Source organism: Neopsephotus bourkii, unplaced genomic scaffold (genome assembly GCF_033783945.1).
Source record: "Neopsephotus bourkii isolate Nb327-2 ecotype Australia unplaced genomic scaffold, CSIRO-AGI_Nbou_v1 NB_1433, whole genome shotgun sequence".
Classification (NCBI taxonomy): domain Eukaryota; kingdom Metazoa; phylum Chordata; class Aves; order Psittaciformes; family Psittacidae; genus Neopsephotus; species Neopsephotus bourkii.
In genome coordinates this window covers 3,538,897-3,557,794 of record NW_026901910.1, presented here as the reverse complement: position 1 = coordinate 3,557,794, position 18,898 = coordinate 3,538,897, and the positions used below count along the sequence as shown (strand labels likewise).

Here is an 18,898-nt window from a genome sequence, read left to right as displayed (position 1 = left end):
TTCCTGAGGAAATTTTTACCCTCTGCATCTCTTTCAGTCCTTATTCTGTCAGAGAGGAGTGAAGTGATTAATACAAGATCCACGCTTGACACCGAGTGCAAGGAGGATTCATTCAAATTCTTTTAAAATCAGCTCTTAATTAATTGCTCAGAAAAACAGCCCATTGCCAAAAATGTGTGGGGTTGTTTTCTGCCTTTTCTTTCCTTTTTCTTTCCTTTTTTTTTCCTCTTTCCCACTTGAGAAAGCTTTTCCAGTTGAGAAACTAATTACAGGCAACGGCACACAGCAAAATGCACGAAAAGACAAATCTGGCACCTTTTGAAACCAGCCCCTCAGAAGGAAGAATTAGCAACCTGGACAGAGCTCCAGGCAACTCCAGCTCTCCTGCGAGCTAATTCACTTACAGCCAGCTTTGGTCCTTTCTCACAGCACTGCGGCAATCCTAGCAGAGCTGGGTATCTAACACCTCTGAGAAACACAGAACAATGATCAGACCATTTAAATTGCCAGAAAGAGAAAGATAACACAAAGAGAGCCCTGAGGAAACTGCAGTAAGTTTTCTTGACAATTTTTATCTACTTGATTATTCATATCAAGGCAGTACTAACCAAGTCCAGATCGGGATGGGGTTGTGAACAATCCCTGGGGCTTGGAAGGCTGTGCAGAACTTGGCACTCAGGATCAGGCTCATTGCTCCATCCTATTAGGGTGGACAATATTAGGCTACATGATTCGGGAGGGAAATGAGTGTGTCCTTTCCCTTCATTTCTTCTCCCTCTCTCCCTCTCTCTTTCTCCACGTTCTTCTCCTCTTGTCTTTTTCCCTGCGAGCACTGAATGATGGGATTTTTGACATCAGAGGAAAGTCATCCCTTCTCCACTCCCCCAGCTCCTGTCCGCTTCCTCCTTAGACACGTCTGTTCATTTGCATACTATATCCCCACTCAAAGAACAGGATCAGCTGATCCGACCACAGCTTCATTTAACTAAGCATCCTAAATCCTGCCCAAAGTAGACCAGACTGACTGGTTCATTCACCCTGGCAGCTTGCTTCCAGCAAGCCTTTAAAGTACATTTTGTAACTGTTACATAGCTGGCACCGACTATAGCAAAGTCATTGTTTAGTCAAGGTAAAGTGACCTCTATTTACTTAGACAACTCAGCTGTCTGCAGGGAATAACTGGATTTGAGAGAAGTGAAAACTTGCTGGGAAAGTTTCACTTTGGCTGTGCTGATGGCTACTACAATAAGCTGAATGTTTGGTCAGTTCATGCCCTTTCTCCTGCAGTCTCTTCAGCCCTTTGATTTATTATCTGCAACTAGACAGCAAACGTCCCCATCCAATTTCAGCCAGCCTGTGGTAAGCCAGAGACAGATAAGACATTTGTTCAACTAAGTATGTTTTCTGATCCCAAATAAATACCCTGTTGATTATCGTAAGATGCCAGGCACCTGCTATAAGCTGTTTATTCATGTATTACAGAATAGCATTAATTCAATCAGGTCTTTTTCTATACGCAGCTTCTCATTTCCCCCTCACATAACTCGAGGCATCAGTGCAGGAGGGCAAGTTAATTCCAGCTGCACTTGAGGGGATGGTGACCAGGACTGAGTGCAGGGTCAGGATAACGGCTGGTGTGAGCCGAGCACCACCCCAGGAACCGCGTATGCAGTGACTCAGGCATGACTCTGAGTCACGGCGCTTCTCCTGCTTCCTCCTTGCTGCGGGGGGGCGGAGGTAGGAATTTCCTGCTGGCCTGTCCTTGTAAATCACAACGTCCTGTTGCAGCAATGCTGGGAGGGTCAGTGAGTGGGAGAACTGGAGCCAGGGGCCGGTCCACCTGCTCTGGAGAACAAGAGATGGGGCATACTGCCCCGCTTAAATGCGTACACATCACGTATCACAGCAGGACCCAGGGTCACCTTGCTCTTCATCTTGCAGAACAGCCCTAATGCCTTCAGATACCTAACAGCTTTATACTATCCATCCAGCAATCCAAGAACCCAGTTATCCTCTTACAAACAAATGAATGACACTGGTATAACCCAGGTAATTTCTCTGCCTTTCTTCAAGTCAGCACCAAAAGTGAGAAGAGAATCAAGTCCTGAATGTCTGCATAGCATCCTCTAAACCTATGAATTTGAAGGTGAAACCCAAGACGTTTGGTAGAGGTTCTGGGACAAACAGAACCATTAAACACCACCCTGTGAAAGTCTTCCCAGTTGTCCTTCAAAAAAGTTGAACTTAATTACAGTTGCAGCTGGAAGAAATTCACTACCACCAAAGAACTCAAACCCATGGATGAGCTGTGCCATGATAACCCTGAGAAAACCCAATGTATAACTGTGAGAAAATGGGCCATGCATAATTAGGAAGGGAAGAAAATACATTAGCCTAGTGAAGACTGATCCAGAATAGATCTAACCTATCTACTGGGGAAAAGCAGTGTTTGGAGTAAGAAACTGAATGATGGTAGAGAAAGATGCTATCAGAGATGGTACTACACAGAATTTCTGCTCATAATCCAGGGATGGTGAGACAGGACCAAGTCTATCTTACAGCAGATACATGTGCAGGAGATAAAATGAACTCAGTACCCCATGTCAGTTGTTCCTTCAGGCTCTACACAAAGACCTGGACTGACAGCCAGCACTGATTTACTCCACAGGCTCACCTGCTGCACACCCATAATGTACAGTGTTTAATCAATTTATGTAGAGTAACTGTGAAGAACCACACAGTGACAAATAATATTACACAATAATGTTAACAGCACCTACCACGACAGGATTATGTCCTTTCAGTTGCTCTGGTGTAGTTATATGACCTGCCACCAAGTGTGGGCAGAGTGGGTGGGACTTTTCAACCTCTCTGTATATATTTTCAGTCATGCACCTTTACACTGGTTTAAATCCATCCTTTCTAGAGCTACCTTTGCTTTACCTATTGCCAGGAAAAATACCACAGTGTTCATCCAATGGAGACACAAATGCACATGCATGTAGGGAGATGACCACTGCAGACCAGGACTGTTAAAAGCACTTTATGACACAGCATTAGAGTCAAACCTGAATGGATTCTGGCACATTCTTTTAAAAGACTATGGTTTTTTTTGAGAGAGATCAAAGGGTTCCAATGTGAATTTCACATCTTATCTTGGAGATGACAGCTCTTGGAGCATCTTGTGGAGGATATCATATCTGGGTATCAGAGACTTCTACAACAAATTTTCGTGAGAGCTCTTCTGTCTACAGATAGGTGTATAACCAAACGCAGTGACAAGGAAATGAAAGCCAAGTAGACTTGACCAAAAATAAGACACTCATTTTTAACAGCCAAAGGCAATTAACCCCTGGAAGCGCTTCTGAAGGACAGTGGGTGGTTTGCCATCATTCAGCGTTTTAAACTCAAGGATAGGTATTTTTTATCCAGACAGATGCAGTTCAGACAGGGAAACCTTATGGCCAGCAGGGCACAGAAGGTCAGAGCAGACCCTGATGAGAATCCTGGCTGACTCCATAACCTACCCAGCCGTTTACCTACTGACTCCCCAGCGCTGTTCTTGCAGCACATAGCCTTGTTGTTCAGCCAGTCTGTTTCCCCACGGATGACCAGACCTGACCCTGCTTAGATTACAAAAGCTAAAGGGTTCAGAAGTGAGGAAAACAGGATATCCAAACAGTGAAAATCTCAGCAATAACGTTTCCTAACAAAGACCTTCAGATCTCACTCTCAGCCAACAGCTGTCTTCATGACGTCCGAAAAGGACGATGTTTAGCATGGTGTACACTGTCTTTCTGCCGTTTATTTCCACCCTGTTTATTTTCCTATACTGTGACATTTTCCTCCTTGTTAAAGTCTTGGTCATAAATGAGGGTGCTAATCCAGATCTAAAAAAACATACATGAACACACGTACTCCATACGCTTCAATTACATTGGGCTCACAGGATAGAATTCTCCCTGCAGAAAACCAAACCAATACCTGCGCACCACTTAAATTCCCCTTTGGGTCACAAAACAGGATTGAATGCTGCAGAGCCTTTTCCTTTCAAGCAAACTGAAATGAGATGACCTGTAGCTCAATTTATTGCACCACAAAGCCTGGGGCTGCAAAGCAACTCAAGCCATTACCCTGTGGGAGAGCGTTGAGCCAAAGCTGAAGACTGAGGAAAGCTTAATTTTGAAGGAAAATGTCATGTTTGCTTGCTTTACTGTTTCTGCATTTGAATACTTACCCAGATTTCCTGACTTAACCTCATATACATGCAAACCACAAGTATGGCTGTGATATCCCTGTGAGGCCCAATTTGTGGGTGGCATAAACTAGTGTAGCTCCTAAGCCACTGGACCATAAGTGAAGACCTTTCCTAGGTCTCTACAAAGCCTATTAGAGGAACTTCAGGAGGTTGAAGAGGTATTTGAAGGTGTGGTTGTTTTGCACTCAGATTTCAAATTTCAGCCAATTTTAGGTGAAATTTCACTTTTCTCCGCGGCAGTACAGGCAGGGCAGGTTTTTGCCATTGCACTGCCATCTAGTGATGCGACTTCGCAAGGAGAATAGCCAGCAAAAGATGGCTGACCACCAGCAAGTGCCTGAGTCAAGTTCTGAGAGGATGGTCCAGAGCTAAATTAAACTCAATTAAACAAAACTAATTGCACAAGGAACACCCAGTGGTGGCCCTCAACCATCTATGGCAAAGAGAAGCATTATGCTATGGAAGATAACAAAACGCGTACAATAGAAGGGGTTGCGTAGAAGCTCATCCGTTATCCAGCTGTTAACCATGGTAGGGGACATTCAGGACTTGCAAGTTTGCAACTGCAAGTCTCCAAGTCCAGCTGCTCAGTGACAGAAGCTGGTATTGCTCTACCAATTTATAAGTGCCAAGCTTACGTCCAAGCAAAGCCTGCACAGACACAATAACAACACCTGCAAGAGCTTCGATGCCTCTGGCTATGTTTCTTCTAGCTTTAGTGGATGTGTTCCTCAGTATAACTCCCTACTGCATTCAGTATCAGATCATCTGGGCCAAATTTACTCTCTCTGTAACTGATTTCCATGGTTTCCATTTTGACAGCCTCTATCCACAGCCATTGATATGGTCAATCACCATCCAAAAAGGATTCACTAAGCAAGCACATTGTATTGCTTGCAGAAAATCCCCCTTATAACCCCCATGCTCAAGGACTAGACACAGCAAAATTAAGGTTTAAACATATGAACCTGAAATGAACTGACCTTTACGAGTTGAAATCCCAGTCCTAATGTTTTACTCATCTTGGGGATATTTGTCCTCAGTGGTATGTGTGTCAGAGGGCGTGAAAGTGAGAGTGTCTTGAGGTTAACAATTGTTCATACTCATAGTGGATGAATCATATGATAACACCAAAGCAACATCCTGTATAATTGTTGGGAGCCTCTATTTCTGGCAGTGTGTCCCTAGCCTGTCTCATGAGCAAATGTTATTTGTGCTTTACTATATAAAACCAAAACCAAACAAAATTATACAATAGGACACTATTCTGCAGGCACTAGCCAAAATCACAAGTGCCTAATTGAGCCTTCAGTTACTCACTTCAATGATGAATTGTGTGATGAAGCTAATAAGGCTGAGATGGATATCTCTGTTCTTCATCTGATTACTACATGAGCAACTCTCCACATGTGAGGAACAATATTTGTGTTTCCTTAGCCACAATTGAACTCTGTGGGACTATCACATACGTAAAGGTCTGGGACATTGCTTGTGAGGCAGTGGGTGCTAAGGGAACAAGCACTGTATAGCAGGTCAGAAGATTTATGTTTTCCTTCTGGATGACTACAAGCAAGTCGCTCCCCCCTCTTCTCCCTTTTGTCTCTTCAGACCTACAGCCTGCAGGCTTCACTGCTCTGTGAGCAACAGATATGTGCCAAGAATACACCAAACACCCAACCTAAACACAGCCCTACCTGTGGAAAGCAAAACAGAACTCATGAAGCAATACCAGGGCATCGCAGCAGGTCCTGGGATGCAGTCAAAATACCAAGTACTTATGCCACCCATAGCACAAAAAGGCACCACTCCAGCTTGTATCCCCTGTGTTGGCGTTTCAAACACCTCACTATGCCCTAAACACGGGGGGCTGCACAGATAACATACGTGGCTCCTTTGGGGCACATATATGGCTGGTGTCATGCATTCCTCTGTTGGGAAATGTTTGCTGTAGGCACTCTTGTAACACACACACTTAGGGCAGAGGCCAGCTCTTGTTTGTGTTGGTAAGGTGATGGCAGGATTTTGGCTGTGGTTTGCGACTCCGGTTCCGAAGCACTAACGCAACACAACGCACTGACAACCGTCGTTAATGCTTCATCCGCAATCACGGAAGCTTCACTGGGGGAAAAACTCAGGCTAATGGTGCAGCAGCATTTTTACATGGAATAAAACTTACTTTCAGTGTTTTAACCACACCTCACAGTAGAAATTTACAGGATATTCCCGCTAATAAGAATGAGACTTTTAAAACAATCTAGGGGATTTGCCACACGTCATCCATTAAAACTAAAATACCCTTGGCTGCTTTATGCTCTCCTGAGGTTCCTTTTAAGAAATCCTATTTAAAATGAACATAGAAGTGGGCCAGTATTAGAGTGGATCTGAAACCCTTTTCATTGCAGTGGAAGCAGATGGGAGTCTGTCCATGTGCAGCACCCGAAAGGCACTGCTCTGTGTTCTGAAGAGACTTTATACTGTTTATGTCCACAGAAAAAACAAACAAGCAAACTAAAATCAAACAAACAAGCAAATGAGAGCAGCAGAAAGGCTTCATGAGGTCATGTTTACTATTTTGGCTTCAAATCTTGGGATCATTTGCTGACATTTCGCTGCTTTCAAATCCCAAGCCTTCGTGTGAACCTCGGTCTAACACAACACCCCATTCAGACGCCACCTCCCTGGGCCAAGGGTTTCATCCAGCCCCTCGCTGCAAGACCATTCCTTGCTATAAAGTAAGGAAAAATCCCTTCAAATAGAGAAAATATCTCCACTGCTGCCTCCTCATTTCCTGGCTGCAGCAGAGACCGGAAATAGCTACATTTCCTGAGCAAGGCTGTTCTCCAGGGAATGTCACTCCGTCTGCAGCGAGCAATGCCTGGATACTAGGGTTGGACTACGGTGTCTCAGAGGACTTTAGATCTGAGCTGGGATACCAGCATTAATACTTAGCTAGGGACACCTCGGAAGATAAGGAGATGGAAGAGAGGAAAAGAGGGAGATATAAGGGGCAAAACAAGATGGGAATATAAAAACGTGCTTAAGGAAAAAAGGCAGGTAAAAAGAAAGACAGAAACACAGAGGAGAGCGTTATCAACAGCTGGAGTCTGTGTTCAGTGAAATCAGATATAATTCCACAGCCCCACAGCCCCCTAGCATTTTAAGAGGGTCTCCTCAGCCTGTGTCCTGTATATAGGGTACCTATTTGGTCCTTATTACTTTGAAGTGGGTGTTTTCCTGCAAAGCACAGTCACGTTCAACAAGCAAAGCAATTTATTAAGGCAACATAAAGGCTTGGTTTTAGTCGAGTGGGAAGAGATTTAATACCCCAGAGGGAGGTGGGGGGAAAGATGGATGAACGCAGATTACTTCTGAGAAACTCTGCAAGTAGGTGGAGCAATTCACAATCCAATAAACCCCTGAGGGAAAGCCGTATCCTTCCTTCCCGCATTGGAAATCCATTGTTCCTTGGTGCTTTGTGGCCAGGCAAGTCTAATTATCCAGAGAAGTGTAAAGTCCAAGAGTCCATATAACTTTCAGGTAGTCATCTTAGATTGCTCTTGTCGATGGAGAAGCTAAACAGGATTTCAGGGTTTTTACCACATTGTCTTTGCAATGTCTAAGGGAAAAGAGTGCTCCTGGTTACAGAGGCTGAGAGGCAGCTTGAGTCCTGTTCATCTTTAAGCTGTACCCATCTAAAAGCTGGTTTTCAGTTCTCATTTTCTACATACTTTACATCACAAAGAAAGAGAAACAGACACCTGTGGGGGCAAATCAACCAACCCTAAAGCATTTCCAATAGGGAAATGACAGACACTACCAGTTATTCCCTTGAGTAGTAGCTTGGTCTAGAGACAGCTAGATTTTAGGTGACTGAACTTAATCAAGAGAAATCACAGAGGGGCAATTTAAGGAATAATAAACAACAAATAGACTCACACACACATATATAAGGGCCTAACTCCCACTGTAATGAAATAGTAACCTCAAAAAAAGGCCATCAGTGACCTGAGACCACTAAATGAGTTTGGAGCTGCAAACAGTGAACACCTGAGGGTCGGTTTCTGAAGAAGCAGGCTTGGACTTGACCTCAGCATCATCCTACAAAGAGGACATCAGTTGATAAAACTGTGCTGTGTTTCATTGTTGGAAATATCAGCAAGACCAGCACCTAACCCAGTGAATCTGCTGAGCCTTCATAATTTCTACCCACAAAACATCTTTGCTTTGGTAATTATCAATCACCCTTATGCAGAAAGGTTCCTCCAATTTTTTTAACTACTCAATCCTTTGAGAGACAGATGAATTTTAATGATTTAGATTATTAACCTAAAGGTTGATCCAGACTGGGAGGAACAGAATAATTTGTTTAATCATTATTATTATTTATAATTATTTAACATAAGGGAGAAAAATATCACCTTAAATGTCATCGTGATGCTTTTTAATTGCCTCAGATGAAATTCAGAATAATCATTACTCTGTAAATGTATACAGATCTAATTTTAAATACCCTAAGATGCTGGATATTTATCTGGAAAATGCAAAGAATGCATATTCATTACTGGATAGGGAGTTAGGAAGACAGAAAAGAATTGATCAACCATTTATTGAAAATTAATTCTTTTCCCAACTCACAACTGGGCTGTAATTTGACATGAAGCAGAAAAATAAGCTGAGCCAGGTAAATTTTCTTAGTCATTCACTCAAGGACTTTAGTGCATGTCCTTTATGAGGAGGCATGTTTTATTGATGCACGAGAACATACTTTCATGTGGCTATAATTTGTAATACCTATGTTGTGGAATTGGTACCTCCCAGTCCACCCTATTCGTTCCTGCAGGTAGCAAGAGTCTGGGATCAGTTTATAACCTTGGTTCTCCTACAGAGAGACAGTCTCCAAGGGCACACTGTGGTACACAGCACCATCGTATCCACTGGCCGTAAAGATGCACTCCCTGACAGCATCTCTCCACTTTAAAGAATAGCCTTCTTACTGACAGGAAACCTTCTACACTACATAACAGCTAAACAAAAGAAGGAAATAGCAAGTTCCCCTGTAAATTAGTAAAGGATCCAATGGTCCAGTGCAAGGTGAGAGGGTAATGGGCTTCACTACAGAAAAGCCCCTGGTTTTGCAGGAGTTCCTGTAGGTACCCTACGCTTTGCCCTTTTCTGCCTCATTCACACTTCATTTTCCAAAGCCCTTTTGTTTTCTAAGCTGAGTTAGATCAAGGCCTCCCCGTTTCCCATCACATACATGTCTCCATGCCCCTGCTGCTGCTATCAGAGCTGGGGCACAGGCACTCCGAGTGCCTCGTCTCGGGGAAACATTTGCATTTTCATTGGCACAGGTACAGCATTCAGAATTCTTTCAGGCCAGGCCAATTAAAACAAGCTGAAAACTGCTGAGTGAAGCAGTTTCAGCAAGGATCTGCTTACATTCCCCCTCTGAGAAAAGCAGGGGGCCCACTTTCTGTAACTCTCTCCCTCTCTGCACAGCGTGGGTTTTGCTCCCCCCTCCACTTCTTTCCTTTTTAAGGTGGAATAACTTGTGCCCTTTACACAGGGGCTCTAAGAGATGGATGGCAGGACTTGGGAATGCGGCTTCATTTTAAAACCCGAGCCCAGTCTGTAATACCAATGTGAAGCATGGGAAAAAAGAAGGAAAAACACCAAGCCCAAACCTGGTAACCCTCCACAGCTTAACACACTTTCCCTCCTTCACAACCCTTGCATGGTATTTGCTTAAAAAGGAATAGAGCCACATAATTAGCAATCGCTTGAAGCCTAAGGCTTTTCTACCGCCACAGAGACTATTCAATGCGTACTGGCTCTACTAACACAGTCTTATTACTGTTGGGTTTCTTTTTTGGACAGCCTCTTTCAAAGAGATGTGTTTTAAATGCATACTGACAGGTTAAAAGATACCGTTTTTATACCCCTGAGAAAAAAAATCCCCTCATCCTACTCGTGCTGTTTTAGTTTGGATTGGTGATCTTCAAGGTGTGAGGTTCTAGGAACAATGAACCACCTCAAAGAGACCCAGGGAAGGAAGGACATGTGTTTCCAAAACTGGGTTTCTGCTTACACCCGTTGTTTGAGAAGACTGGCTAATGACAACAGCCTCACTAGACACAGTGGCCACTCTTCCAAACATCTGCATGCCAGGACCCAATGTCAAACCACAGAGAAAACACCTGCAAATGCCTTTGCATCAATCTGGGAGGAAAAAAAAAAACCCAAACAGGCTAATCCAGCAGAACAATCCACAGCACATGGATTTGCATTTGTTTTCATCTCTGAGAATGAGGCTGTGTCAGTCTTACACTCGGGCTGAATTGATGTGAAACATGTATTGCATGTAAAACTCTGATCCATTTAGAGTTGATCTGGATTTCAAACAACCGCAGGACCCAGAGGAATCTGAATCCAAATTTCTTTCTACCCACTTCCACTTAAAATGATCTCACCTTGACAAAGCAGCACTGAGTTTATACAGCACACAATACAGTTCCCATCAGTGCCTGTACACCCAGGAGTTGCTACAGTACAGCTAGAAGCTAAGTCATAATGCAAATTGACACATAACCTGCTCACCTAATCATCACTGCATTACTAATATGTTAATAGGAGAAGCACAGAAGAAACAAAACAGGTGACATCTGGAGTAAACAGTGAAAGGTTTGAGACAACAGAAATACCAGATTTCTTAGATCATTCCTCAGAGAAGACAAATCTCTTCTGTTCTTTTCTATTTGCCTTCAGAGCCCTGTTCTAGGAGCAAGCTGGCCCAAGGGACTAAGAAACTGGGACACCCTGACTATTCTGGATCAAAATCCTTTTCTATTTCAAAGGCTGCCAGGATGCCCTCTTCAGTGACCTCAACTCATCACCTGCTACACAGGTGACTACAAAGGCCATTTACTGATTTAATTAGGGCAGACAAAGAAAAGACATAATCGATCCCTGAAGTCCATGGAACATGCCATGAGCATCCTGTGATCCCAGCTCTGCCTGTCTGGAGAATGTGGGATTACTCATCTTTCAAAGTGTGAGCAGATCCCCAACTTTCATAATAATGGATAACGATATCTGACATTCACATGGCAACTTTTATGTTGGAGGGTCCCAAAGCACTTGAAAAGACCCACAGCCACACACGTCTCCCTCCTGTCCTGCTCTACAGCTCCACCTCCACAATGCTCTCTCTTCTTGAATAACCTGCAGGTTGAAATAACTCCATCCCTTTGTCCCAAAGCAGTAATGGTTTGTATCCTCATTTAGTCTCCATTTTGATCCATTTCCCCACAGAAAAAACAAACAGTAACAAGCAAATGTGTATTAAAATGTCCTCCATGCAGAGAACTCCTCTCAGGGTGTAAGCAAGGACTGGACTGAATTAAGTGATCCTCAATGGAAATCCAGGTAGCACAAAAAGGAATATAAAGAAAACATTTGCAATCAAGCTATTTTGGAGGGTCAAGGTTACCACCCAGCTGGGACACTTGGTTTTCTAGGGACATTTGCTAAGGGCATAACCCATGCTGGCATTCCACCAGTTGTGCTCTACTACTTTATCCTTTCTTACTGGCCCACTGTGGAACAGAAACAACCAAAAAAAGAGGGGATCAGGAAACACTCACTTGGTCATGTCCTGAGCAATTCCCAAGATGCGAATGAGCCCAGGCTTCCTGCTGTCCCCTCAAATATGTTATTTTCCACTCCCACCTTTCTTCCTCCCACTTATCTCCCTCCCCCCCTTGCCTTCTGAGGCTGACTGAGTCAACTAGTGCAGATTAGATGCCAAGCAATGCAGTCTCTGTACAAAGATTCAACTCCCACAGACAGACTAGAGAGATAAAAGCAGTCTGGTCAAACACTGTCCAGAGACAGCACAGGGAGAGCTGGGCTCCCGGCGGCTCTGGCTGGGTGATGTCTTGAACTGGTGACACTCCAGCAGCTGAACTGCTAGCACTAGAGGCATAAGCATGCCTTTTTCTGTTGCCTGTGCTTCAATACAAATGAAATGGGTCACATTTTCCGAAGTACCCACTCTCTGGAGATAAGATCGACTGATGGAAACCCTTATTCAGGCATCAAAGACCTGCTGCTCAGAGGTATAATGCAACAATCTTCCTTTATACTCCAACCACTTCACTGGGGCCAGGCTCTCCCAGGCAGGTAATGACAAACACTATGCCAGGTACAGGAATGCTTGCATTCCCTGGCTATTGATATAGTTGTATGCAAACACACCTTTATCCAGGGGTAAATACACAAATCCATTTCCCCTGCCATTGAAGGGTATTAATTTTTACAATGCAAAATGAAGCCAATTTAACAATGAATATGCCCAGTACACAAAGCCATGGTTAGTATTACTGTAGCTATCTGAACCCACACAGAGAATCTGTGCAAGTCTGGAAGGTAATGTCCCACAGGAAACATGGACAGAGCCTACCTGCAAAACCTGCTGTAACACCACATACTGTGGGTAGGCAGACCTGCCAATCTGCAGTCGTGCCATTCAGCCTACCCTTGCAATGCTCTCCTATCATTTCAAACACTGCTGTTTCTCCCTTGAATGATACACACAACATCGTGGCATTTGTCAGGGTAAACAGCTCAGTGGCAAAGTGCCTGTCCCATCTGTGAACCTCCAAATGACCCTGAATGCAGAGGCACAGAAAAGCTTTCCACGTTCATTTGGTCCCTCTCTGGTTGCACGATAAGAAATGAAGTTGACACAGCAATATAAACATTATTACTGACAACGTTAAGATAGACAGTGGGTACAGGTCAGGCCACAGTATCCAGGGGATACTCTATAACAGTAGCTGTCATATTTATCTCTGGCGTCTTCAGAGCCAGTTTTAGTAGTCAGAGACAGAGCACACAAAAGGACTATTCAGTGCAATCCATGGTCTGAAATAAAACAGATGCGTTGTGGAAGTTTGCAAACTCCCCAGCACAGAAGGTTGGCAGATCTCCGCTCTGTAACGAGGGCCCATCTTCTTGGCAGCATAAGGAGCCCTTCCGTAGCCCTGGTGCCAGTGGTACTGCTCATGCTGTTTAGACGAAGGACAGTCTGGAGGACAAAGCACTTAGCTTGGCAGTTAACAGGGATGCAGAACTAAACCTCAGCTCAGAGGCCACCCGAGCTTTTAAACACTTCCTCCAATTTTGGCTGGTAAGGTTTCTCCTAATTTTTCCTCTATTCTGGCAAATTGCTGAGCAAAATTGGAAAGCATATTGCAGCAAAACCAAAAATCTGGTAGTTTTACTCTACGTAAAATACCCGAGATGTCAGGGTGCAAAGAATGTATATAGGGGTGAGGTTTCAGAGACTGCAGCGTGGCACAAAGCAATTCTGAAGATCCAGTAAAAGAGGATGCAGTAAATCAGGTATAAGAACAAGGGCAGTTTCCTATCTGGAAATCATAAGGGAAGATTCAAATGCTTTAATTGGGAAATAAAAACCATCCCAGTTCAAAACGAATTTCATACCCATTTTAAGACCAACCCAAAATGCTTTTGTTTGTAGCTGGTATTTCAGGAATGAGCACGACCAAAGGCACCTGGTCTGTTTTTTACGGACTGAAAAGTTTTTGGAAAGAAATCAGATATGATTTGGACAAAAACAATGGAGGCCCAGACACAGAGGCTGCCCTGGGACAGTATACCAGCTGTCTGCTCAGTTTCAAACCTCTAATCATATTCTTGGAGAGAAAGCAAGGGGACCTGTTAGGGGTTGCTGAGCTCTGTGCTGGGGCCAGGTCCAGACGGTGGAGCCAGCGAGCATGAGTCCTCCCATTGCAGCTCCATTGCCTTGGCCTTGAAATTCTGGCACCAGGACAAGAGCAAATGAGACCGAGCCTCTGAACAGACACCAAGGGCTGGGAACGAGGCGGAGGGATGGAAAACAGCAGCACGGGCAAAGATGAAACTCAGGAGAGCAGCGGGAGGAAACTTGGCAGTGCCCAGATAGGCAAAGCACCTGCTGGCATGGGATGGAGAGGACTGCATTTAGTAGGCAATAGGTTCCACTGTCAGCCAGCATCAATCAGCCCTGCTTCTCGCTGGCAGCCTGGCTGTGCTCAGACACAACAGTGTTAGGGCCCCGCTCCAGCACTGATGGCTTGATCCCACAAGCAAAGACAGTGCACCGCCTGTATTAATGCGATGGGCAGAGGAATCCGGGCTGGTGGTGGTAATGAGAGTGCTGCCTCAAAGCAAAATACATCCTTGGAAAGAAACATAAAACTACTGCTATGCACTTTCCTTCAACTCTAAATCCTCACCAGTGCTTGCAAACTACCCAGCAGCATTCAACAGCTAGCACACTGCAATGCCTCTCGCCTACAAATCAGTTCTGAGAACCTGCTATTCTCCTTTTCAATGTACTTTGTGTTGTCTCACTGTGATGAGTGGACACCACATCTTGGCTTGCATTCGTGCCAACCGAGTGCAGGCAATTAATTGAGATGCCTTGTTTATGGCACAGTCTTCTTGGGCTCCACAGAAGATGAGCAGCATCTCCAAAGGTGATGCAGTCCATCCCATGGACTCTGAGAGCTTTGTGCAACTAACTTAGGTATTGATGTTAAACACCAAAAAGTAGGCGGCATGAATTAATCCGGGCTTGTGCACGTGTGGCTCTGATCTCTGTACAGGGCTTCTTGTTGCTGTCATTAAGTAGTAAAATGCCAAACATGGCTCATACCAATTCCACCTCTCACTAATATGTTTTGTCAGCTCATCATAATCTTAAAAGAAACCTTTAAGTGCTGGGAGGCATCCTGGTTTCTAATTAGGCTCAGTCAGATTTTGTGGCCTCCTGTGCCTATTTAGTCAAGTTAACCTGGCTCATGCTGTTGTTAGCTTCAAACGTATGTACTTGAGATTAGTTTTTCCACTCAGAAAAAGATAAGGTCTACAGTTTCCTCCCCTCAGATAAGCTTAAGAAGAAAAGAAAATGAAGTAATGTCCCTGCCACCCAATATACATGCGGTTCTGTATCCCATCTCCACAACAGCTCCCAAACCAGGACACTCCATACAGAGATATGGCATCTTTCTCTGCAGCATGCTTCAAAGCCTGCACAGCAGTGCCCTGAACCCATCCCCTTCCTGCTATGCTCTCAGCTCTTGACATCATCAGCAAGTGAGATGGACTCTTTCATAGCAATATTCAATCTGCCTGAAGCCTGAGCTGCCTTCTGCACCCTTTTATTTCTCTCCACTCACTCAAATATATGAGGAGAAGCACAGGACTGTGTCCCAGGCAGCCTAGCCACATACTCAATGTTAGATGGAACCAGTCTTCAACTGGTTTGGGGTCTGTACAGTCATACAGGATGTTCAAGGAGTTTGTACATACAAGAGATGAGGATGGCTCTAGTGCACTTGCACTGTAAAAGACTATGCACCTAAAGAGTTTTCAGTCTTAGTGCCACAAATACGAAGTGTTAATGGTTTACACTGGCACCCCGTCTTCTCAGCAGCTGAATATACATAAAACCATGTTGAAGGTAACTAAAGGAATGACCAAAGCACAAGGAAGCCACCAAAAATGAGTTCTAGTTATGGGAACTGTAAGGAACTTAAACTTGTAATCAGGAGATTCAAATCCTGATTGCCAGATTAGGGAATAACTTCTGAAGCCATCCAAGACACAGGTTTGAACCAGCCCTGTCTGACCCTATCTGAAACTCTTCCAAAGAAATCAAATTGCATTCAATTTCCTAGGAACTGCCCCAGTCTTAGGTACACATTACTGGCATCCAAAGGCAGAAATCAAAGCACTGGATACTTCAAGGGGTGAAGCAGAGAGCAAAAGAATTAAAGTCATCCCAAAAGACTTTGATAAGCTGCTGTTCATTGCCACTGTTACTATTTGTACTTTCAGAGATGTCACAGTGTGCTCAGCACAACAAGCATTCACAGCCTTTTCCTACCTGGTCAGGTTGAGGCAAAAACCCAAAGGTCATCCAAAAAGGCAGAGAAGTCAAAGCTGCCTCAGTCTGCCTCATCACAAAGCACTTCTGGAAACTCCTTTTCATCAACCATTTGCATATTATTAAACATTTCATCTAGCACCATTTTTATCACCATTAAATCCATATGGAGGGTCTAAGTTATCATGGATGCTACTGACAGAACTCTGACAGTGACTCGAGGGAAAAGGGACTGACCTGTTGTGGTGGTGATACGTGTATTGCACAGCCCTTGTGTTCCCTTTGAATACAATGTGAACCTTGCCTCAGTAATCCTTCCTTTGCGGTGGCATTCCCTTCTCCTCCAGCCGCCAAAAGGAGATCTGAAATGAACATAATTAACATCCATCAGTTATGGCTTTTTCTTTTCCTTCCTGCTAAGCATCCAAAACCATATCTTGGATAAACAAACAAAACAAAACACTTGGCCTGAACCAAATCCTAGCTCCAAACAAATCTGGAGAAGAAAACGGTGGTTGGGATTTGTCATGTTAAATCAAGTGAAGTAAGTTTACCTCAGATGTGTCTACTCCTATGATACGTGGACCCCAAACCATTTTGGTAGGCTGGGTAATGTCTTTTGGCATCTTTCAGGATGTGGTTCAAGAGTATATCTGCATTCCAGCTGTGTCTGAGAGCTATTCCAGACCCAGAAACCCGAACAGCACAGAGGAAGATGCAGTCAGGTTGGTTTTAGATTAGCAGTCTAGCAATCAGGATCAGAGCATCCTTGTGACCTTGTGCTATGGCTAACTGAAGTCAGGACTAACTTTGGGATCTCTTTCTCCCCATGGATGTGCCCTTAGACCCAGACACATCTAACTTTAGGGACCTGCCTGAAGTAGTTTAGGTGAGGGACATCCCCAAAGCATTCAGGTAATCAACATTGAGATTGGTACCTCTGGAGATTTCCATCTCTCACCATCAGTTACAATGCTTCGGGGCAATTCAAGCCAGCCAGTGCCTCAAACCTAGCTCTTCCTTTGTGCTTGGTTATCCTGGCTGCTGTCTGGCTCACACCCAAAAATGCAGCACCTTGGGAAGCCTGCATGACAACCCAGTCTTTCCAAACAGCATTGTCTGTAAAGCTGTAAGGACACATGTATATCTTCAGTTCCCATACGACACATCTTTCCTTCCCACTGACTTCCCATCACTGCTGTAACTTCTAGGAAACACAAGGGATTTGCTCTGGCATGTGGGACTTAAGGGCAAGACATACTGCTTATATCAAAGAGGGTGAGAGGCTGCAGGGCTCTGAATGGGTTGCCTTGTCTTTGCAGTTTCCACTGAGCTTGAATTTTGCCTAAAAAGGATTAATTAACACTGGACAACCCCACAGTGATTCCTCATCAGCTCTGGAACAGAGGAGCCCGTCACTATGGTGATACAACATTAAAGGGCTGGGTCCAAAACGTTATTCTGGCAGGAAGATGCATGCACCAGGCCAGAATCTGAGATCCCGGGTGAGCTGGTTGTAACTCTGGTGGAGATACTCCAGGCTTACCCTGGTGTCACTGAGATCAGCCCTGGCCTGCAGCCTTTGAGGAGAGCTCCATCCTGTCGTGCAGATGGTTCGCCTTCTAATTTGGAGGGGCTGAATGACTTTGCAAACCTTTGATTCCTGACTGATGTATTCACTTCAGGAGACACAAAAGTACAAAATCTCAGCATGGAGTGACTCCCATGCTTTCTTTTGCTTTCCTTCCAACCCCCTCACCCCCACCCCTTGTCTTTGCTTTTCTTCTCTCCATGGACAGTTGTATAATTTTGGCCTGTGGCCAGAATGTCTGTCCTTATTAGCCTGGGCTGGCTGGGAGACACCTGCAGCCCATTAGAGCAGGGGGATGAAAAACCATCACTTGTCATAGGTAAAGTAATGACCACTTTGCTCTTTGTTTTAACACACAAGAAGGACAATCAAGAAGGGAAGCAAAAGAAATTACATAGCTTCACCATCACACCTGCCATTGACTGGACTCCACTGTGGGCACTGGGTTGTATATTTCTGTGATAAGTGACTCCAATGAATTGCTGTCACTTCACACCAGCAAGGATTTCAGTTCCTTGCATGTGACATGCACTTGCTGCGTTTGAATAGTATCTTGTGCACCTTCTTTTAATTTATGCCTTTATTATGAACTAACTAGGCTCTAGAAAGAAACTTCCCTCTGGGCAAGTTATAACTAGACTGCCTACTGGCATAGCCCTCCAATATCCCAGCTGGTACTGGCGGCAAACACTGCCAGATCCAGCAGAGCCTCCATAATGGCAAGGCAAAAGGGCTACATGGGACACAGACAATGCCTCAACTAGAAGGGCTGTGCATCCAGAAGACTGACTAGAGTATAGGCAGTGATGCAGGAGTGGTACTCAGGCTATTGCTGGACCTCATGGCTTTATATAATACAATAAACACAGACATTTCCATGATGCATCTACACAGCAATGCTGGTGAGACAGTGAGAGGCAATATTTGCTCGCTCAGCTCCCAGCCTACAGAACTCCATCTTACCTCAATGACCAGCTAATTGTGTGTCTGCAGGGCTATCTATCTGGAGATGAGCCCTTCTTATGATTACAAAAATCCTACTTCAAAAGATGTATTTGTACACAAGGATGACTATTACTCAGAAGAGGTGCTG

At 44.3% G+C, this 18,898-nt stretch overlaps 1 long non-coding RNA gene across 1 annotated transcript in view; it reads right to left on the bottom strand.

The window, feature by feature from the left end:
* Nucleotides 1–18,898, bottom strand: part of LOC133220419 (uncharacterized) — a 78,753-nt gene that overhangs the window by 58,141 nt on the left and 1,714 nt on the right. The window contains exon 2 of the long non-coding RNA XR_009727715.1: nt 16,452–16,576. This is a non-coding gene — a long non-coding RNA (uncharacterized LOC133220419). The remainder of the gene's footprint in view (nt 1–16,451; nt 16,577–18,898) is intronic.